This window comes from Oncorhynchus mykiss, chromosome 4 (assembly GCF_057628025.1).
Source record: "Oncorhynchus mykiss isolate SJ-2025 chromosome 4, ASM5762802v1, whole genome shotgun sequence".
Lineage (NCBI taxonomy): Eukaryota > Metazoa > Chordata > Actinopteri > Salmoniformes > Salmonidae > Oncorhynchus > Oncorhynchus mykiss.
Window position 1 is genome coordinate 14,309,929 of NC_143025.1, and position 24,310 is coordinate 14,334,238.

General features: G+C 41.6%; 1 protein-coding gene and 1 pseudogene across 1 annotated transcript in view; both read right to left on the reverse strand.

The window, feature by feature from the left end:
- hyal4 (hyaluronidase 4) overlaps window positions 1-13,007 on the reverse strand; it is a 37,703-nt gene extending 24,696 nt beyond the window's left edge. The window contains exon 1 of the mRNA XM_090231183.1: window positions 12,442-13,007. The gene's annotated coding sequence lies outside the window, so the exon portion shown is untranslated. The remainder of the gene's footprint in view (window positions 1-12,441) is intronic.
- LOC110522740 (hyaluronidase Eo Hy-1-like) lies at window positions 4,423-23,937 on the reverse strand (annotated as a pseudogene).
- Window positions 23,938-24,310: the final 373 nt, after the last annotated feature.

Consider the following 24,310-nt stretch of genomic DNA (forward strand, 5'->3'; position numbering starts at 1 on the left):
CCAGATTCAGTGGAGTTGAGAACACCCAGATTCAGTGGGGTTGAGAACACCCAGACTCATCCAGATACAGTGGAGTTGAGAACACCCATACTCATCCAGATTCAGTGGGGTTGAGAACACCCAGACTCATCCAGGTTCAGTGGGGTTGAGAACACCCAGACCCATCCAGATTCAGTGCGGTTGAGAACACCCAGATTCAGTGCGGTTGAGAACACCCACACTCATCCAGATTCAGGGCGGTTGAGAACACCCAGACTCATCCAGCTTCAGTGGGGTTGAGAACACCCAGACTCATCCAGCTTCAGTGGGGTTGAGAGCACCCATACTCATCCAGATTCAGTGCAGTTGAGAACACCCAGATTCAGTGCGGTTGAGAACACCCACACTCATCCAGATTCAGTGCGGTTGAGAACACCCAGACTCATCCAGCTTCAGTGGGGTTGAGAACACCCAGACCCATCCAGCTTCAGTGGGGTTGAGAACACCCAGACCCATCTAGATTCAGTGCGGTTGAGAACACCCAGATTCAGTGCGGTTGAGAACACCCACACTCATCCAGATACAGTGGAGTTGAGAACACCCACACTCATCCAGATTCAGTGGGGTTGAGAACACCCAGACCCATCCAGATTCAGTGCGGTTGAGAACACCCAGATTCAGTGCGGTTGAGAACACCCACACTCATCCAGATTCAGTGGGGTTGAGAACACCCAGACCCATCCAGATTCAGTGCGGTTGAGAACACCCAGACTCATCCAGGTTCAGTGGGGTTGAGAACACCCATACTCATCCAGATTCAGTGGGGTTGAGAACACCCAGACCCTTCCAGATTCAGTGCGGTTGAGAACACCCAGACCCATCCAGATTCAGTGCGGTTGAGAACACCCAGATTCAGTGCGGTTGAGAACACCCAGACCCATCCAGATTCAGTGCGGTTGAGAACACCCAGACTCATCCAGCTTCAGTGGGGTTGAGAACACCCATACTCATCCAGATTCAGTGCGGTTGAGAACACCCAGACTCATCCAGATACAGTGGATTTGAGAACACCCATACTCATCCAGATTCAGTGGGGTTGAGAACACCCAGACTCATCCAGGTTCAGTGGGGTTGAGAACACCCAGACCCATCCAGATTCAAGAAGACATTTATCATCAATCCTGGATGAGGACCAATACCACAGAGGTTGGGTCAAATAAAAGACCAGAAGTAATCCAAGTTTTCTCTTTTCTTTTTTTCACACCTGTTGTGAACATCTAATTATTATTTTAACAGCCTTTGTAAACGCATTAAGGTTATTGATACATTCTTAATGCTTTACAAACATGTGTTTTGTAGAAAGAGTTACCAAGACTCCTCTCTGACTGAAGGGAGAAACATGAGTTTCCTGGCCAACACATCTTTTACAGTAAAGGATTGCAAAGTGTCACCTAAACCTGTTTTCTGTATGAATCAGCAAATTAGCAGTGTACTGATCAGTGATAGTAGCCTATTAAACACAAAAACTACATTTCAAGTGAGAATTGGGCAGGTTATTTACTGTGCCTTTAGAACTTATTCATACTCCTTGACGTATTCCACGTTTTGTTGTGTTACAGCCTGAATTCAAAATGGATTAAGTATTTTTTTTGCCTCACCTATCTACAAACAATATGACAAAGTAAAAACATGCTTTTAGAAATGTTAGTACATTTATTGAAAATGATTTACATAACTATGTACACCCCTGAGTCAATACTTTGTAGAATTGGCAGAAATTAAAGCTGTGAGTCTTTTTGGGTAAGTCTTTCCACACCTGGATTGTACAACATTTGCCCTTTATTATTTTCAGAATTCTTCAAGCTCTGTCAAATTGGTTGTTGACCATTGGTAGAAAGCCATTTTTAGGTCTTGCCATAGATTTTCAAGTAGATTTAAATAAGTCAAAACTGTAACTCGGCCACTGTGTTCTTGGTAAGCAACTCCAGTGTATATTTTGACTTGTAGTTTATTGTCCTGCTGGAAGGTGAATTCATTTCCCAGAGTCTGATGGAAAGCAGACAACCAGGTTTACCTCTGGGATTTTGCCTGTGCTTAGCTCCATTCGGTTTATTTTTTATCCCGAAAAACTCCCCAGTCCTTAACGATTACAAGCGTACCCATAACATGATGCAGCCACCACTATGCTTGAAAATATGGAGAGAGGTACTCAGTTATGTGTTGAATTGGATTTGGCCCAAAATAATACTTTGTATTCAGGACAAAAAGTGAATTGCTTTGCCAGATTTTTTTGCAGTATTTCTTTAGTGCCTTGTCGCAAACAGGATGCATGTTTTGGAATATTTGTATTATTCTGTACACCTTTCCTTCTTTTCAGTCTGTCATTTAGGTTAGTATTGTGGAGTAACTACAATGTTGTTGATCCATCCTCAGTTTTTTTCATATCGCAGCGATTAAATTCTGCAACTGTTTTAAAGTCACCATTGGCCTCATGGTGAAATCCCTGAGCGGTTTCCTTCCTCTCCGGCAACTGAGTTATGAAGGATGCCTGTATCTTTGTTGTGACTGGGTGTATTGATACACCATCCAAAGTGTCATTAATTACTTCACCATGCTTAAAGGCATATTCAATGTCAGCCTTTTATTTTTTGCCCATCTACTGTACCAATAGGTGCCCTTCTTTGCGAGGAATTGGGAAACCGCCCTGGTCTTTGTGGTTCAAACTTTGTTTGAAATTCACTGCTCGTCTGAGGGACCTTACAGATAATTGTATGTGTGGGGTACAGAGATGAGGTAGTCATTCAAAAATCATGTTAAACACTATTATTACACACAGAGTGAGTCCATGCAACTTATTATGTGACTTGTTGAGCACATTTTTACTCCTGAACTTATTTTGACTTGCAATAACAAAGGGGTTGAATACTTACTGACTCAAGACATTTCAGCATTTCATTTTTTATGAATTTGTAAAAATGTAGAAAAACATAATTCCACTTTGACATTATAGGGTATTGTGTGTAGGTCAGTGACCAACGAATCTAAATGTAATCCATTTTAAATTTAGGTTGTAACACAACAACATTTTTAAAAAGTCAAGGGGTGGGAACACTTTCTAAAGGCACTGTAACTTACTAGTTGAACTACATGTACTGTAGGTAGCCTAGTTGTTAAGAGTGTTCGGCTAGGAACTGAAAGGTTGCTGGTTCAAATCCCCGAGCCGGCTATGTAAAAAAATCTGTTGATGTACCCTTATCCAGAGCAATTAGTGTTAAGTGCCTTGCTTAAGAGTGTCTGCTAAATGACAGAGATGTAAGATGTACTCCCAACACTGGTAATGAGGATGTGTCAGTCTTTAACACTAAATGCTGGTCTTTAAGGGAGATAGTAAATTATAAAGTCAACTATAGATCTGAGTAGGTGACAATTAGCAATGACGGATGTGTGGTGTGAGATGTGCCTCTTGTTTTTCTGAGAGTGCAAACATTTCCAGCGTGGCATAAGCCTATGTTACAGTTATGCTGTGTTGTGAATCTACAGTCAATGTATGCTGCAAAAGCTTGACATCCATTGAGTTTTGAAAAGTTTTATGTGAAACGATTAGTCATGAAACATTCCAACGGTCGGTGCGGACGAGTTGCAAACTGTTCTTATTGTGCCGAGTGGTGTCAGTTTTCCCCTTGTTATATTATTGTTGGTAGAGTCACTTGAATTTATAATTGTAAGTTACTCTGCAATTGCCCAAAACTGTCCTGTCCGTCTCTTGTTTCTGAAAACCACCTAGGTTCAAATATTTTTTTAAAATTACAAAAAATTGGGTGGGGGGGTGCTGCGCTTTATTGAGCTTGCCTGGCACGATGGAACCAAAACACAGTCCCAAAAGCGCAAACAAAGCCCATCTATTACAGGCAAGCTCAGTCAAAAACAAATAATATTTTAACCCCCATTACATGTGTAATGTTACTATGACTTTCTCATTGTGCTCTTGGACTGTGTTTGGGTGGGAAATGGGCATTGTTTACCTCCTCAATCACTTGAAATACTGCAGCATGGGTCCAGTGATTACAATAATACTCCATTTCTTTTGTTTCTGGCACACTATTATTCAATTCCAATACTTTACCGCCTCTGTTTTTCATTTCTGAGCTATTTTTACCAACAAGTGTGAATGTAAGAGGCTATAATGGAAAATAAATGTTTCTCTTTCTATTTGTTCTGAATTGAATTCCAAAATATTTTTTTGCAGAGACTTATAGCATAACATCTGAACTGCTACTATTTGATCAGATTAAATACTTTGTTTATCCTCAACAATTAAATAGTGTATCTTTTACAATCAATTAATGATAAGTAGTTAATGTATTACCTTACTGAGAGTCAAGTTACGTGCTTTGTTTACATCTGGACTTAAGTTAATGACGTATTTTTCGGGAAAGGGGGTCTTCAGAAGTACAGGAAGAATTGCCTTGCCTCTGGCTCCAGGGGTTTAGGGAGCAGGAGCGACATCAGCTGCATGGAGACATCATGTTGCATCTGAAGTTGTTGGTGTTTAGGCCTTGTAAAGTATTTGTGTAAGAAGGGGCCTAAGATGTTTACCTCTGCAGTCTCCTTCTCTCCTCTAATTATCTCAAACAGATGAGCCTGATAGTCAGACCACAGAAATGAGAGACCAACAGATAAACAGACGGCTTACAATAGAAAGTCCATGTCAGAAATGTCAATTTCCTCAACTAGTGCTGTGCAAGCGCACACACACACAATAAATTGTCACCCAGTTTGCTTAGTATTGAGACACCCTCCTCTTTAATAAAACAGGGTTTATGTGTTTTGTTGATCAATGAAAATATCAGGACTCATGTTGGCAATATTATGACCTTAAGTTAGTTCCCTAAGCTGCCAATAACCATAATCCTTTAACAGTGCTGAACACAAACACATGTCAAACTCGTTCACAAACTCTTCTTATGGACATGGGTCAATCATTTTGTATTTTAAACCATGAACAATAACCAATATATTGCTAAAATTCTTTGACAGACACAAGTGCTCAATTAAATTGAAATATTACCCTTTATGTTTTTGTAATTTCTCCTCATGGTGCATCACAAGTTTTAGGTTCTGGCGGTGGCGCCGGCAACTCAGATAGCTGTTTTGATTGAATATTGCCCTGGATCTGGAAAATCAACTTCACCTTGATGTTTACGGGCAACAGCAAAACAATATCTGAGTAAAAACCAGTGTATGACATTTGACCCAGTCAGCTGGCCGAAACCTAGTGTTAATGGTGAATGGTAGTTTTGGAAAGGAGAGGTGGAGGGAGAAAATTGTTAGAGAGATCGCTTCATGCTTAGTTTGTTATAAGCAGACTATTACAGTGGCTAGGCTTCAGTTGTATCCTTCCGAATCCAGTTTGGTATGAGTATAGTGGTGAGGATGATGATGGTGATGATCAAAAGATCACAAACTCATTGTATGACATGTTCCTGTAAAAACAAACTCACGCATGCACACACACACATTATTCCTTTAAAGTATCCCAAATGTGTATGGGGTTATGGTCCTCATGCCCTTCATGTTGGGCGTTTCTTTCCTGTCTTTCCCCCTGTGGGTCTGTCTGCTTGTATTGGATGTGATCGTCACACATCAAAAGTCAACGAGGAATTATATAGTCTACAGATGCTGTAGCGCATTCCTGTTACTGGATCTGTCTGCAGTCAAAAGCACAACTGCTGCTCTTGAACCTCTTATAGTGGATGTTCAGAATGTTCAGTACTGTTTTATGATTGTTTCAAGACTTATAAATCAACAGAGACTTAAAGGGGAATGGAAACACTTTTCAGGAAGTGAAGCTGAGCAAAGTGATGCACTCAATCCACCAATAGAGGCTGCTGAGGGGAGGACGGGTCAAAATAATAGCTGGAATGGAGTAAATGGAATGGCATCAGACACATGTGTTTGATACCATTCCATTCACTCCATTCCAGCCATTACACTCCATTCCAGCCAAAATTATGAGCCGTTTTCAACTCAGCAGCCTCCACTGCAATCCACTAATACTTAACATTTTCTTGTAACTAAGGACAATCTGTACATATACAGTTGAAGTCAGAAGTTTACACACACTTAGGTTACACACATTTCTTTTCAGTTTTGGCAAGTTGGTTAGGACACCTACTTTGTGCATGACACAAGTATATTTTCCAACAATTGTTTACAAACAGATTATTTCACTTATAATTCACTGTGTCACATTTCCAGTTAGTCAGAAGTTTACATACACTAAGTTGACTGTGCCTTTAAACAGCTTGGAATATTTCAGAAAATTATGTCATGTCTTTACAAGCTTCTGATAGGCTAATTGGCATAATTTGAGTCAATTGGAGGTGTAGCTGTGGATGTATTTCAAGGCCTACCTTCAAACTCAGTGCCTCTTTGCTTGACATTATTGGAAAATCTAAAGAAATCAGCTAAGACCTCAGAAAAAAATGTGTATACCTCAACAAGTCTGGTTCATCTTTGGGAGCAATTTCCAAACACCTGAAGGTACCACGATCATCTGTACAAACAATAGTACGCATGTATAAACGACACGGAACCACGCAGCCGTCATACCGCTCAGGAGTTCTGTCTCCTAGAGATGAACGTGCTTTGGTGGGAAAAGTGCAAATCAATCCCAGAACAACAGCAAAGGACCTTGTGAAGATGCTGGAGGAAACAGGTATAAAAGTATCTATATCCACAGTAAAACAAGTCCTATATCGACATAACCTGAAAGGCCGCTCAGCAAGGAAGAAGCCACTGCTCCAAAACCTCCATAAAAAAGCCAGACTACGATTTGCAACTACACATGGGAACAAAGATCGTACTTTTTGGAGAAATGTCCTCTGGTCTGATGAATCAAAAATATAACTTTTTGGCCATAATGATCATCGTTATGTTTGGGGGAAAGGGGGGGATCCTTGCAAGCCAAAGAACACCATCCCAACTGTATAGCACGGAGGTCTGGTGCTGGTGCACTTCACAAAATAGATGGCATCATGAAGAGGGAAACATCTCAAGACATTAGTCAGGAAGTTAAAGCTTGGTCTCAAAAGCTTGGTCGCAAAAAAGTTGTGACAACAAAGTCAATGTATTGGAGTGGCCATCACAAAGCCCTGACCTCAATCCTATGGAAAATGTGTGGGCAGAACTGATAAAGCGTGTGTGAGCAAGGTTGCATACAAACCTGAATCAGTTACACCAGCTCTGTGTCACGCCTTGACTTTAGTTCCTTTTTTATGTCTCTATTTTGGTTTGGTCGGGGTGTGACTTGGGGTGGGCATTCTATGTGGTTTTCTATGTTTTCTTTTCTATGTGTTTGGCCTGGTATGGTTCCCAATCAGAGGCAGCGGTCTATCGTTGTCTCTGATTGAGAATCATACTTAGGTAGCCTTTTCCCACCTGGTGTTTGTGGGTAGTTGTTTCCTGTTTTGTGTTTTCACCTTTCAGGACTTTTTCGAAATCATTTCTTACTTTCACTTTGTGATTAAGTATTTTTGTGTTCTGTTATAATAAATAATCATGGACACTTACCACGCTGCGTTTTGGTCCGATCCTTCCTACTCCTCATCCGATGAAGACGAAGATCGTTACACTCTGTCAGGAGGAACGGGCCAAAATTCACCCAACTTATTGTGGGAAGCTTGTGGAAGGCTACCCGAAACGTTTGACCCAAGTTCAACAATTTAAAGGCAATGCTACCAAATACGAATTGAGTGTATGTTAACGTCTGACCCATTGGGAATGTGATGAAACAAATAACAGCTGAAATAGATCATTCTCTACTATTATTCTGACATTTCACATTCTTAAAAAAAAGTGGTGATCCTAACTGACCTAAAACAGGGAGTTGTTACTAGGATTGAATGTCAGTAATTGTGAAAAACTGAGTTTAAATGTATTTGGCTAAGGTGTATGTTAACTTCCGACTTCAACTATATGTATTTTTGGTTAGCGAGGTATGGGTAGCGCCATCTTGAAATGCCATAGTATTGACTGACAAGTGTTCTTTCCTAACAACAGCAGTCAAGCACCCCAGACACTGACCATTTTTCTCGCCCTAGCAGAACTGGTTGGCTGTTTTTATGTTATCCAGAGCGTTAAGGACTGCAACTGTGTAGCTGGCTAAATGTATCCTTTTTTTGACAATGTTTACTGACACCGGCCATGTTCAGTGGGTGTTGAACATGAACATTTGTCAGTTATTCTGCACTCAGGCACACTCAGATGAGAGTGCTCTTAAATCGGAGTAGATAGCCAGAGTAAATTTACCAGCTACGTCTATCCACCGTTGTCGCAGTGACATTTTATTGAAAGGGTGACTTGCATAGTGTAGTCTTTTGTTAAGACATGTAGCTAGCTAGCTAGGTAAACAATGAACCATAATCCCAACTCATGACGTTACTAGCCTGAATGAATCTGCAGGTAGCTAACCAACCAGGTTCAATGTTAGCTATCTGACATTAGGCTATAACTAGCAAAGCAAATTGCTCTGAGAACAGAATAATACGATTATATACGTCATGTTAGCTAGCGAGCTAGCCAGTTAACTTTGAAATTAAAACAACTTTGTCAAAATTAGAAACGTGCAATATCTGAAAATGTAGCTAGCTAGACTATTTTACCCCATATACATCATGGATGGACGCTTCTCGCGGTCGCGGATGCCATCGTTGCCCTTAGCTTGAAGATGTAGTCCAGAGACAGGTGTTTTCTCCATCTCCTTAGCTATCATAATCTAATTCCACTGATTTCAAAACTCGGTCCTCCAGAAAGTGGAGAGCAACACTTATGCAGTTCTACTACGCAATATATTTGAAAGAAAGCCGCGTTCGACAGGATTACCTACTGACCAGGTCAAATAGACAGAAGCCTGCTATTTGGCAGACCAATCTGAACTCATCTCTCGACATGTCCAGCACACTCATTATCTCAGCAAATAATGGCTAGAGGGAAGTTTGAGAAATCTTTGCATTTTGTAAGTCAATTTCCTGCAATTCTGCAAATTTCTCCATGGAGCTGAGATAAATATTTGGAGTTTTAAAGGTCCTTTCCTGCAATTCTATTTATTTTGCCATGCAGCATCAAGAAAATGTTGAAATTTTTAAGCACATTTCCTGTGATTCTACATATTCTGCTATGGCTATGTTCTATCTATACTGCTAAATTCATTGTTTTTATATTTTTCTAATCCCCCTGACTGTTTAGCTTTTATTTTGGTGATTGTTAGTTCTCAAATATTATATTATTTAAACATATATAGGGTGTCACGACTCCTACCGAAGGTGGCTCCCCTTCCTGTTTGGGTGGCGCTCCGCGGTCGTTGTCGTTTCCGTGTACGTGTGTTGTTCGGGACTGTTTAGTTCCCCTGTGTTTTGGGGCATTTGTTTGAGTGCCGTCATTTTCACCTGTTTAAAAGACTATCTACCAGCTCCCAGGAAAAACGCCTACATGGTGCCGCAGCAAATCACAAAATGAGACCAGTACTTGCCACACACAACAACTTTGAATGATGATCCTGTTGCCACGTCCCACACAAATGTTACAGGAAAGGAAGACCCAGAGTTACCTGCTGCAGAGTATAAGTTATTTTGAGTTACCAGCCCAAATAAATAATTAATTAATTGTAGCCCAAATAAATGCTTCACAGAGTTCAAGTAACAGACACATCTCAACAGCAACTGTTCAGAGGAGACTGCGTGAATCAGGCCTTCATGGTCGAATGGCTGCAAAGAAACCACTACAAAAGGACACCAATAATAATAAGAGATTTCCTTGGGCCAAGAAATGGACATTAGACCAGTGGAAATCTGTCCTTTGGTCTGATGAGTCCAAATTTGATATTTTTGCATCCAATCGCCGTGTCTTTGTGAGACGCAGAGTAGGTGAACGAATGATCTCCACATGTGTGGTTCCCACCGTGAAGCATGGAGGAGGAGGTGTGATGGTGTGAGGGTGCTTTGCTGGTGACACTGTGTGTGATTTATTTAGAATTCAAGACACACTTAACCAGCATGGCTACCACAGCATTCTGCAGCGATACGCCATCTCATCTGGTTTGCGCTCAGTGGGACTATAATTTGTTTTTAACCAGGACAATGACCCAAAACATACTTCCAGGTTGTTTAAGGGCTATTTGACCAAGAAGTAGAGTGAGGGAGTGCTGCAGTAGATGACCTGGCCTCCACATCATCTGACCTCAACCCAATTGAGATGGTTTGGGATGAGTTGGACCGCAGAGTGAAGGAAAAGCAGCCAACAAGTGCTTAGCATATGCAGTGGAGATTTTAGCATGTACATTTTGGTGGGGAAACAAAAAAAAGGTGGAATTCATGCCAGCAAAGCCACCACACCACACAACACTAAACAATACATTAATTGCACTATAATGGTGACAAACGGTGCCCACAAACTGTTAGGGCCTACATAAAGCTGTCCCAACAGCAGAGTCCCAACACCTTACCACTGCTACACCTGGCTATCAGCAGAGCCTTGTCTGGCAGTGAAACAGTTTATTCAGGCTTTAAAAAAACATAGCTGATATGGCTGACGTGCTTAAACAAATGTGGTTTCTACGGACAATTGAGATGTGCAAACTATGGCATAAGGGGACGACAAGCAGATAAGAGGCAATCCATAATTTTGATTATGACCTTAATGAGCGAGCTAGGACAGACGTAGTCAAAATAAACTGCTGCCACTCTCTGTTATTATCTATGCATAGTCACTTTAATAACTCTACCTGAATGTACATATTACCAGAGGTGTGGACTCGAGTCACATGACTTGGAAATATGATGACTTGCAACTCGACTTTGACTTTAACACCAATGACTCGTGGCTTAACTTGGACTTGAGCTTTTTGACTCGAACTGACTTGATACCCTCCCCAAGCCCAAATATTTAAAATGATGCTATTAAAAAAGTGTGCAGCGCATCAACTCTTCATTTAACCGATTACAGTTTGAATCGTACAGCAGCCAATTGTGCCAGCTGAGAAAAAGTTGCACGTGGCAGTGCAGAGGAACGTCGGCGACTGAATTCAGATGGAGCCCTTGGAAAGATGATACCCCAAATTATTATTTTCGGATATAAAGACTACGCTGTATCAACAAAAAACGGATTGCAACTTGCAAAACATGCGGGAAGAAAATGACAGACAACTTCCAACTTTGTTTGACATTTGAAGCTGCACAAAGAACGGTAAGTCGTGGCTAATATAGCCGACAGCTATATCATTTATAACTTTGCTAGTGTAGCATGTTGGCTAACATAACGTTAAATCAATGAGCCTCCACACAGTCAGTCAGTGTGGCAACGTGATCATTGCACCCAAGACTGAGCTACAACTGGCTAGGCAGTTGGTAGCCTAAATCCTGCCTGATGTTACTGCTGTTCCTAAAACCATTGACATATGTTAATGTGTGTGTGTGTGTGTGTCTGTGTGTGTGTGTGTGTGTGTGTGTGTGTGTGTGTGTGTGTGTGTGTGTGTGTGGGTGTAAGGTTGGGCGATTGTGTACAAGCCTACATCGCCCGATCGTGCCCCATAGTTATCCTGATCCTAGTCGATCACTATTGGTGGGGGGGGGGGGGGGAGGGGGGGGGGGGATCTTTCTTATGACTACCCATGTATTTCCATGGAAATATAAAGTTTATTTGGAAAGTAATAAATATATTTTTAAAAGCGTTCATGATTTGCGTAATTGTAATATACTAACTATTACTCTTGTTAAAAATATGAAATGGTATTCCATTTGGTGAAGAGCACATTATGAATTGTTTAGGACTCGAAACTCAAAGTTTAGGACTTGAGACTTGACTTGAGACTTGAGACTTGTTGGTCTTGACTTGGGACTTGACTTGGGACTTGAGTGCTAAGACTTGAGACTTACTTGTGACTTGTAAAACAATGACTTGGTCCCACCTCTGCATATTACCTCAATTACCTTGACTAACCGGTGCCCCCGCACATTGACTCTGTAACGGTACCCCTGTAGCCTCGCTGTTGTTATTTTACTGCTTTAATTATTTTTTACTTTTATTTCTTATTCTTATTTATTTTCTTTTTTTTACTGCATTTTTGAGGAGGGCTTGTAAGAAAGCATTTTACTGTAAGGTGTGTAACCTGTTGTACTCGGCGCATGTGACAAATAAAATGTGATTTGATTTGATTTAACTATTTGTTCAGCACTTTTGAAATGTACAGCGACAGATTTCAGAACATGGGCCGTTCTTACAGTGTTCTCCCTGTACACAAAGTCAGAACCGTAGCATAAATAAAGGGGGCATATGATCAGACAATGAAAGCTCTTACAATATTAGATGATTACATTTCTCAAAAACAGGTTATAGACCACGTGTGCACCACCAAGTCAGAACAGTAGGTGAAATTAAGAGGTGAAAATAGACCATTTTAGGACTCACCTTGTTGTGCTACGTTCAGTTGAACAGGAAGGTGGAGCGGCAGTCCTTTGTGGGCAAATTTTGTCATCAAACCTTGTCATCAAAGTCTGGCATTTTCTGGATTCATGGTGCTTTCAAGACAACTGAGAACTCAAGAAAAAAATAAAAAGTTGAATCATGATGACGTCAGTGATCTTCAGGTCGTAGCTCTAGAAAGAGGCCTGAGTTCCCGATTTACAATTCCGAGTTGGATGAAAGTTCAAAACATATTTTACCAGTCGTAGCTCATTTTTCCTGAGTTTCCAGTTGTCTTGAACACACTAAAGTCAAATGTTCCAGTTCCGAGTTAGCAGTTATTTTGAGCACAGCACAAATCATGCTTCATTGACAACATGGCCAATAGGAAAAGAGACCATAGGAAAAGAGACCACACAGCCACTCCACTGAATACCAGGCAAATTATTGTTTTGCAATTGTTGCAGTTAGCCAATGATTCCTTGTCCAATGGCCAATGAGAACTGATAAGTTTCTTCATATGACAATGATTAAAAAGGATTTGCCAGTAGATTGTCGACTTTTTTCATGATGATGACTGCTAGTTAATATTTTGAAAGTATGATGTTGATGATATTGATCAGTCCAATCAAAGCTACTGTAGATATAACATCATTTGACATCTTTTTATCTGTGGCCAATGACCTTGAGCCTTCTTGGATGGGCACTTTTTCGAGCTCTACCCTTAGACTTGTCGGTGACGTAGTGTTCCCATGAGTGACAGAACACTGAGCCAATCACAGCACAACAATCCGTGTTTTCTGCTGGCTTGCCCAACTACCACAGAAAGCACTGAGCTAGGCAGAAGAACTTGTATTTTGGAGCTCTCTTACTCAAGAAAACAAAAAAGAGACCATGTTTGTATATATATATATATATATATATATATATATAATTTTTTTAAACATTGTTTGCAAATTGATATGTGACACGTATTAATGTCAAAATAGCATGCTAATCAGGTGGGGCACTGCCCTGAATGACGGGTTGCCACTGAGCATATGTGGGAACTCCTTCAAGGCTGTTGGAAGAGCATTCTTCATGAAGTTGGTTGAGAGTATGCCAAGAGTGTGCAAAGCTGTCATCAAGGCAAAGGGTGGCTACTTTGAAGAATATAAAATCTAAAATATAGTTAGCTACTTTTTTAACACTTGTTTGGTTAGTACATGATTCCACATGTGTTATTTCATAGTTTTGATGTCTTCACTATTATTCTACAATGTAGAAAATAGTAAAAATAAAGAAATACCCTTGATTGAGTAGGTGTGTCCAAACTTTTGACTGGTACTTTACATAGGATGTGGTGTTGTGTTGTAATCAGTGTAACACGGGTCATGCTAATGTAACCATCCTACAAACCAAACACACTAATGTCAACAATCTGCATATCAAGCTTCAACTAGCTATTTAACATTAGCTAGTTGAATTAAAGGCATTGGGCATCTGTGGGGTTTGAGCAGTGTAGCTACATCAGGGATTGGGCATCTTGTGGGGTTTGAGCAGTGTAGCTACATCAGTGATTGGGCATCTTGTGGGGTTTGTGCAGTGTAGCTACATCAGGGATTGGGCATCTTGTGGGGTTTGTGCAGTGTAGCTACATCAGGGATTGGGCATCTTGTGGGGTTTGAGCAGTGTAGCTACATCAGGGATTGGGCATCTTGTGGGGTTTGAGCAGTGTAGCTACATCAGGGATTGGGCAACTGACGTCACCCTTTTTGAAGGCCCACGGATCACCTTCCCACTTTTTATTTACTCAGTTGGGATAGAATTAGAATAGTATAATACACAAAGTGCAATTTTGAAATTTGGTTGTGCATGAGCAGTTTTTCTCTTGTTATGTCAGTCGCTGCAACCACAAAAACATTTGCTAATTATGTGTACGTATATGACAAATAACGTTTGATTTGATTTGAATTAGCCCATGTCAGCTAATATGTTTAAAATTGCTAAATTAGTTGCCAGCTAAACTTGTTATAATGGTTGAATTACCGGCCGGTGGGCCTCAATTGATTTTGTTAGTCAGTTTCACTCAGATATCATATTAAACACTGCTAATATTTCTCAACACCCTATTGCAAAATGTGTAGAATTGCAGGAAATTAGCTGTCAAATAGAAAATGTTCCTCTCAGCCCCGGCGCAAAACGGTCTGATTACAGATGTGAGTTAGCTTGAACATTGAACACACTAAGGTCAGCAGCTAACGCACCTAGCAGGCCCAAAACACAATCCTACACCTACCTACCAGTCCTGTAGAACGGTGGCCATTTTGGCATCACTCTTCCACCATTCAAAATTAATTCCAATGTTTATCCGGTTTCTGTATTGGCCATGAGCAGTCTTTTTCTCACTTATTTTTCTATTTTGCGGTCGAGTTGATTCAGATTCAAGAACATAAAATTATGCTTGTTTCTGTTGTCCCTGCCACAAGGACAGTTTATCTGCAAACAAGTTGGTTAGATTATTGGCTTAGTCTGCAATGTGTTTGATTCTGGCGGCTGTAATTTTAACTTGCAAGTGACTTTCACTTCCTCTCTAACTCTGGGGCAGCAGGGTCATATGAGTAGGCGGGATTTAGCGCAAAGACACTCCTTGCCCAGGCCAGCCCACAGAGGCTCTGGGTTCAACCTCCTTGTTTTTGTTCAAATCATAGAGAATAATAGTGGCCTGCATTTTGTTCAAAGCCTGTGTGATTCACTTGAGTTACAATGCATTCGTAAAGTATTCAGACCCGTGACTTTTTCCACATTTTGTTACATTACAGCCTTATTCTAAAATTGATTCAAATGTTTTTTTCCCTAATCAATCTACAGACAAAGCAAAAACGTTTTTGTTGTTGTGTGCAAATGTATTAAAAATAAAAAACAGAAATATCACATCTACATAAGTATTCAGACCCTTTACTCAGTACTTTGTTGAAACATGCGCCTTTGGCAGCAATTACATCCTCGAGTCTTCTTGGGTATGATGCTACAAGCTTGGCACACCTGTATTTGGGGAGTTTCTCCCATTCTTCTCTGCAGATCCTCTCAAGCTCTGTCAGGTTGGATGGGGAGTGTCACTGCACAGCTATTTTCAGGTCTCTCCAGAGATGTGTCTTGGCTGTCTTGGCTGTGTGCTTAGTGTCATTGTCTTGTTGGAAGGTGAACCTTCGCCTGAGGTCCTGAGTGCTCTAGAGCAGGTTTTTGGTCTGACATGCACTGTCAACTGTGGGACCTTATATAGACAAGTGTGTGCCTTTACAAATCATGTCCAATCAATTGAATTCACGACAGGTCTACTCCAATCTAGTTGTAGAAACATCTCAAAGATGATCAATCGAAACAGGATGCACCTAAGCTCAATTATAAATCTCATAGCAAAGGGTCTGAATACTTATGTAAATAAGCTATTTCTGTTTTTTATTTTCAATACATTTGCAAAAATTCTGAAAACCTGTTTTGGCTTTGTCATTATGGTGTATTGTGCGTAGATTGATGAGGAAAAAAGAGGGTTTGTCACCGGTTAGGCACCGGTTAAGTTGATTAACAAGGAGTAACCTATCTTCTCAAAGGGTCATCTCCACTTCTTTATTGTCATCCTAAAAATGACGTTGTCACGAATTTGATGTCTAATTTAAACATCTCCATTTATCTGAACTAAACATTTTCTTAAATCAAATCAAATTGTATTAGTCACATGCGCCGAATACCACAGGTTTAGACCTTAAAGTGAAATGCTTACTTACGAGCCCCTAATGAACAATGCAGTTTTTTTTTATTAAAGAGCAGCAGTAAAATAACAATAGCGAGACTATATACAGGGGCATACCGTTACAGAGTACATGTGCAGGAGCACCGATTAGTTGAGGTAGTATGTACATGTAGGTAGAGTTATTAAAGTGACTATGCATAGATGACAACAGAGAGCAGCAGTGGTGTAAAGAGGAGGGGGGGACAATGTAAAAAGTCTGGGTAGCCATTTGACTAGATGTTCAGCAGTCTTATCGCTTGGGGGTAGAAGCTGTTTAGAAGCCTCTTGGACATATACTTTGCGCTCTGCTACCGCTTGCTGTGCTGTAGCAGAGAGAACAGTTTATGACTAGGGTGTCCTATAGGAATGAGGTCAGAGACCTGGCTGTGTGGTGCCAGGACAACAACCTCTCCCTCAACTTGATCAAGACAAAGGAGATGATTGTGGACTACAGGAAAAGGAGGACCGAGCACACACCCATTCTCATCGTCGGGGCTGCAGTGGAGCAGGTTGAGAGCGTCAAGTTCCTTGGTGTCTACATCACCAACAAACTAACATGGTCCAAGCACACCAAGACAGTCGTGAAGAGGGCTTGACAAAACCTATTCTCCTTCAGGAGACTGAAAAGATTTGGCATGGGTTCTCAGATCCTCAAAAGGTTCTAAAGCTACACCATCGAGAGCATCCTGACAGTTTGCATCACTGCCTGGTATGGTAGTGCAAATGGCCCAGTACATCACATGGGGCAACCTTCCTGCCATCCAGGACCTCTATACCAGGCAGTGTCAGAGGAAGGCGCTAAAAATTGTCCAGACACCCAAGGCATAGACTTTTCTCTCTGCTACCACATGGCAAGTGGTACCAATGCACCAACTCTGGAACCAACAGGACCATGAACAGCTTCTACCCCCAAGCCATAAGACTGCTAAATATTTAGTTTAATATTTAACCAAATAGCTAAATCTGAATTTACACATAAGCTGCTGCTACTGTTTATTATATATCACTTTATTCCTAGTTATATGCACATACAGTATCAACACTCATAGAATAAAGGGTTCCAAAAGGTTTATTGGCTGTCCCCATAGGATAAACGTTTTTGGTTCCAGGAAGAATCCTTTTTGGTTCCAGGAAGAATCCTTTTTGGTTCCAGGTAGAACCCTTTTGGAAAGGGATTCTATATGAAACTGAAAAGGGTTTCCACCTGGAACCAAAAATGGATATTCAAAGGGTTATGCTATGGGAACAACCGAAGAACCCTTTTAGGATCTGGATATTTTTTTCTAAGAGTGTACCTCAATTACCTCATACCCCTGCACATTAACTCGGTACTGGTACCCTGTGTATATAGCCAAGTTATCGTTACTCGCTTTATTATTGCTTGTTTTACTTTTGATTTGATTTGATTTCATTTGATTTGCGGCGAAGTGAAGTGACAGGATGACCAGTATGTCCCCTAGCAGACAGCAGTCCCTGGTCCAGGGTGACCAGTATGTCCCCTAGCAAGGGTGGCATCTGGGGCATCTCACAGTAGACCCCCGTCCAGCCCTGGTAGCACTGGCAGGTGAACTTATGCTTCATGGCCAGGATGTTGTGGTTGTTAAGATGGCCGCTCACGTGGAAGCTGCGGGCCCGGGTTTCTGCTAATGTAGAAGAAGCGGGGTCGGAGGTAGGCCCCCGAGTCGAAGCTCTTCCTCACACACTTGCCATTCTTCTTGTACAGGTCTTGGCTGCACAGCTTGGCTGCTGATGTGACTTTGATGTCATTGTAGCATAAAAGGGCAGTCAATGTACTTCTTCACGGCCAGGCAGTTTTCTGGAGGTACACGTAGACAGGCAGATACACAAACACATAATGCTTCACAGCATAAGTATAGGTGTCACTGTAAGTATAGCTAAAAATAGGTCTGCAGTTAAATGGAAATAGTAGTTATGTTGAATGAACCTTCCTTCTGTCACCCACAGTATGTTCATTACTTCATGTACAGATCTAGGATCTTAATTTTATCCAGTTTGCTACAGCAGAAAAATAATCCTGCATCTACAAGATGCAATTCATTTACATTTTTGTAGGGGCTGATATATTTTTAGTTAGAGCATATCAAGTCTGACATTTAAAGTAGACATTATACACTTTAGAAGCCTTTTTAAACCTTGAATACACTACAAGTTTGGAATTCCTCTGGGCAGGAAAATTCTCAGCAACAAAAAAGTAATCAAATTAAGATCCTACATCTGTACTAACTATCCTTTGATGCGCTTCTCTTTTCTTCTCTAATTCATTGCCTCTTAAAATGGTAATAGAGGGAATCCAGGCTTAATTATGAAATGTCCCATCTGATACACAGAATGAGTTCGGTAAAAACATATCATCATTTGAATTTGAAATAGTGGAAAAATTCCTCCCTTAAGTCCTTCCCCCTGTACAGATGTGGGATCTTAATTTGATCACTCTTTCGTTTCTGAGAATTTTCCTGCACTGCAGGAAATGCAGATGAGCTTCATGATTTACATAAATTCACTGATAACTTGCACTAACACACGGTTCTAATAACAATATTGCACTTTTTATGTAGCCTAATTTTGGCTAGCTAATAGCTTAACCACCGACTAAATGTTCAAATTCTGTTGCTGCAGGATAATTTTTCTGCCACAATGATGGTCAAATTAAGATTCAACATCTGTATATAATTCAAATTAATCCACATCCACACTTCATGTATGACTGATGCGCCTCTTGTAAACAGAATGCAAAAGGACCCACAAAATCCTTTTCGAAAAGAACACCACAGCACTGTCTGTCTGATATAAATCAGGCCATTTCCAAGGCTCCTAATCTCATAAACCACAATGACTGTGCTGAAACATACTATTTTAAGAGACACTGAGAACTGGCTAGGAAGGGAATCCCACGTTGAAAGTGCTTGATGTCATGTCCTGTCATGGAACCCTGTAGACACTAGCTGCTCTTACTTACTGCAGGCAACAAGACATTATTATGTAATTGTAATTATATTTTCTATACTTTAACGTTGAAGCATGGGTCACATGTTTCATGACTCTCCATTTCATGGTTTCTCCCTGGAGTACAGAAAGAGGCACACTTTTTTCTTAACCAGCACTTTCACATCTGGGTTTGATGATTAGTTGAAGTCACGTGTTGCCAGAAAGTAACAAAACTGTGCCCCGCTGTGGATCCAAGGGATTCGGGATTAAGAAACCATACTCTATGGAACATTTTGAGTTCGAGCATCTTCGGAGGAGCCCCAAATACCATTCCCAACGCCCCAAGAGCTGCACTCTCTCCAATAGTGTGGACCAGGTCACTCTAGGAGAGATATAAGAGAAGGTGTAACACTCCAAACACATAGAATAGAATAGAAATCCGAAATGGATGATGTTGAGAGATAGATGGGAGGGGTTGAATGGAGCTGAAGGGTGGGACTAATAACAAGATAAACAATGTAAAACATACGGGATCTGTAAAATGTATATAGGTTCAGAACTTTTGTGAAATAGCATAGTTACAAATAGAAATCAAACTGGATGGACATCAGAAATAGAGGAAGGACTAAGAACGAACAAGAGAGAACTATTGTAAAGTAGACTGTGTCTGTAAAATGTGTATAAGATGTATAAATTGAAGGTAAAAGTGTTTATTAGTTTACTCCAATTGGGGGATCGGAAGGGTTTGCGGGAATAATAACAAAGGTATATTCTTTAAAAAAGGATGTATGTCTATATAGGTATGTGTATGTATATATGTGTATATGTATTTTTTAAAATGTTATTTCACCTTTATTTAACCAGGTAGGCTAGTTGAGAACAAGTTCTCATTTGCAACTGCAACCTGGCCAAGATAAAGCATAGCAGTGTGAACAGACAACAACACAGAGTTACACATGGAGTAAACAATAAACAAGTCAATAACATAGTAGAAAAAAAAGAATCTATATACATTGTGTGGAAAAGGCATGAGGAGGTAGGCAATAAATAGGCCATAGGAGTGAATAATTACAATTTAGTAGATTAACACTGGAGTGATAAATGATCAGATGAACATGTGCAGGTAGAGATACTGGTGTGCAAAAGAGCAGAAAAGTAAATAAAATAAAAACAGTATGGCGATGAGGTAGGTAAATTGGGTGGGCTATATACCGATGGACTATGTACAGCTGCAGCGATCGGTTAGCTGCTCAGATAGCAGATGTATAAAGTTGGTGAGGGAGATAAAAGTCTCCAACTTCAGAAATTTTTGCAATTCGTTCCAGTCGCAGGCAGCAGAGAACTGGAAGGAAAGGCGGCCAAATGAGGTTTTGGCTTTAGGGATGATCACCTGCTGGTGCGCATGCTACGGGTGGGTGTTGCCATCGTGACCAGTGAACTGAGATAAGGCGGAGCTTTACCTAGCATAGACTTGTAGATGACCTGGAGCCAGTGGGTCTGGCGACGAACATGTAGCGAGGGCCAGCCGTCTAGAGTATACAGGTCGCAGTGGTGGGTGGTATAAGGTGCTTTAGTAACAAAGCGGATGGCACTGTGATAAACTGCATCCAGTTTGCTGAATAGAGTATTGGAAACTATTTTGTAGATGACATCGCCGAAGTCGAGGATAGTCAGTTTTACTAGGGTAAGTTTTGCGGCGTGAGTGAAGGAGGCTTTGTTGCGAAATAGAAAGCCGACTCTAGATTAGATTTTAGATTGGAGATGTTTGATATGAGTCTGGAAGGAGAGTTTACAGTTTAGCCCTGCACTTAGGTACTTATAGATGTCCACATATTCTAGGTCGGAACCATCCAGGGTGGTGATGCTAGTCGGGCGTGCGGGTGCAGGCAGCGAACGGTTGAAAAGCATGCATTTGGTTTTAAATGGCGTTTAAGAGCAGTTGGAGGCCATGGAAGGAGTGTTGTATGGCATTGAAGCTTGTTTGGAGGTTAGATAGCACAGTGTCCAAGGAAGGGCCAGAAGTATACAGAATGGTGTCGTCTGCGTAGAGGTGGATCAGGGAATCGCCCACAGCAAGAGCAACATCATTGATATATACAGAGAAAAGAGTTGGCCCGAGAATTGAACCCTGTGGTACCCCCATAGAGACTGCCAGAGGACCGGACAACATGCCCTCCAATTTGACACACTGAACTCTGTCTGCAAAGTAGTTGGTGAACCAGGCAAGGCAGTCATTAGAAAAACCGAGGCTACTGAGTCTGCCGATAAGAATATGGTGATTGACAGTCGAAAGCCTTGGCCAGGTCGATGAAGACGGCTGCACAGTACTCTATTTTATCGATGGTGGTTATGATATCGTTTAGTACCTTGAGCGTGGCTGAGGTGCACCCGTGACCGGCTCGGAAACCGGATTGCACAGCGGAGAAGGTACGGTGGGATTTGAGATGGTCAGTGATCTGTTTGTTGACTTGGCTTTCGTAGAGATCTTAAAAAGGCAGGGCAGGATGGATATAGGTCTGTAACAGTTTGGGTCCAGGGTGTCTCCCCCTTTGAAGAGGGGGATGACAGCGACAGCTTTCCAGACCAGATCTCAGACGTTACGAAAGAGAGGTTGAACAGGCTGGTAATAGGGGTTGCGACAATGGTGGCGGACAGTTTCAGAAATAGAGGGTCCAGATTGTCAAGCCCAGCTGATTTGTATTGGTCCAGGTTTTGCAGCTCTTTCAGAACATCTGCTATCTGGATTTGGGTAAAGGAGATGCTGGGGAGGCGTGGGCGAGTAGCTTCGGGGGGGGGGGGGGGGGGGGGGGGCGTGGGCGAGTAGCTGCGCTGTATGCATGCGTGTATGGATATATATATTTACCAAAAAAATATGGGGGATTGGAAATTATGCAGACAATTACATTGGAAGCAACATTCTTTCCGCAATATTAAGCTGATCCTCCCTCTAAAAAAATATAAAAAATAAAAAATAAAATAAAAATAAAAAACACTCCAAACTCAGTCTTCCCCTCAAGTCAGAGTATGTTGAGGTCAATGCTTGCTCCCGCTCCAGTGTCCAGTATTCGTTGATATTTCATTGTTATGTTTTACCTCTTGACCCCTGAATGTCAGAATAGACATCATGGCTCAGTCTAGAACCAGCCCCTAGCAGCTACTCTCAATAGGCACTTTTATACACCTTAAAGGTTTAGATAGGTAAGTAATATCCCACCCAGGCAATCAGAGGGCAAGGTGAAATGTTATATTGCTTATAAGTAACTATCCAGTACTTTCAGATTTACTTACCTACCCTACCTAGGGGTTAGGGACTAGGTTTTTTTCCTGGACAACACCTAGGTGTTGTAAATCAATTAAAGGTCATCTGAGGTCTCGTAGCTGAGACTGTGCATTCCATTCATAGACCTGTGACAGTTCTAGAAGCTTCAGTTGATTAATAGCTTTTTATCCACCACACTGACTAGGGGGCAAAACATGGGGGGAGACGAGACAAGTTTCTTGACAGAGAAATGCAGAGGTTAGGTAGTTTATCACAATGACTGACAGGCAATGAAACACTTACCGCAATGAGAAAAATAGCTAACTTAAGAAAATGTGTTGGAATATTTATCCTTGTCCTAACCACTATTTTTGCTCTTGAACCAACAGCAACGGAAGATATCAGTTTCCCAATATCACCAGTGTTTAGTAATCCTTCTCACCTCTGAGAGGACCGTGAAGGTGTAAGCATAGAAGAGTCTGTAGTAGACAAACACGGGCATGGGGTGAAGTCAGCGTGTGTGATGGACGCAATCCTCATGGCCTCTGACTGGGTAGTGAACGAACTTGATGGTGTTGGCCGTGGACTTGAGTTCGTAGTAGGGACACGGAAGGGTAGAGGACTGTGCTCTCACTTCAAAGCCACACCAGGTGGTCATTATGGATGTGCTCCACGTTAGACATTCACTCTTGCAGCGATGCAAGTGTGTCTTGACACCTTAGTTTTTGAGGTCAGGGAACAGTTTGAAGCCCCAGAGGCCGTCAGGTCGTCAGCTTTCGTCTAACAGTAGAGTGTTGTTCATCAAATAAAATCAAACCAAATCAAATTTTCTTGGTCACATACACATGGTTAGCAGATGTTATTGCAAGTGTAGTGAAATGCTTGTGCTTCTAGTTCCGACAGTGCAGCAATATCTAACAAGTAATCTAACAATTCCACTACAACTAGCTAATACACACAAATCTAAGTAAAGGAATGGAATGAAGGCCTGTCCAGCCTCCTTGACCTCCTTCTCCACCTTGATCTCAGGCCAGCCTAGATGGAGCTTTCGGATCTGCTCCTTGGAGCCCCAGTTGCGCACCCACTGGGCCTCCAGTTCTCCCAGTCAATGACACCCAGGCCTCCTTGTGGAGGATGAGCTTGTCACTGTCAGCCCTGGTCTTGCTCAGGTGCTTGGACAGGCTCTGGTTCTGGGGCAGGCCCCCATTGATGGGGTCCCCAGAGCTGGCTTAATAAGGGTAATAGCCCAGGTGGCTGTGGTAGAAGATGGTGACATTGGGTCTCGTTGAGGTTTGCCACGATGTCGATGACACTGAGGTCCAGGTCCACCTTATAATGAAGGCGGCAGGACTCCGTGGGGGCGTTCCACACCATGATGAAGGGCCGGGGGGCGTTCCACACACTATGAAGGGCCGGTGAGGGATCAGAGGAGCCTGGGCATGCTTCATCTGCTCACCACCGGCTCTTTCCCTGACCCCAACCCACAACCCCACAACCAGCTGACAGCAGCCAAACAGCGGCATCGCCCACATGGATCAATATGTCATCCTATCCCACATCAAAAGGGAAAAGGACAGGAGAGAAATCACCACATCTTTTTGCGGGGAAAAGTAAACACATCTTGGGCTTAAGTGGGGTTGGTGAATGGACATGTAAGTGAGGGTCACTGAGCTGCACTGCTCAAGATTCAATACACTGTTCTTCTCAGAGAAAGGTGTCATTTCACTTGTCAAGCTCTGTGAAGTCTGCCGGGCTTGGTTTGTCATGTACATGTATGCCTACATTTCCAAATAAAATAAAATAAAATTGTATTTGTCACATTCACGTGTTTAGATGTTATTGCGGGTGTAGCAAAATGCTTGTGTTCCTAGCTCCAACAGTGATGTAATATCTAACAATAC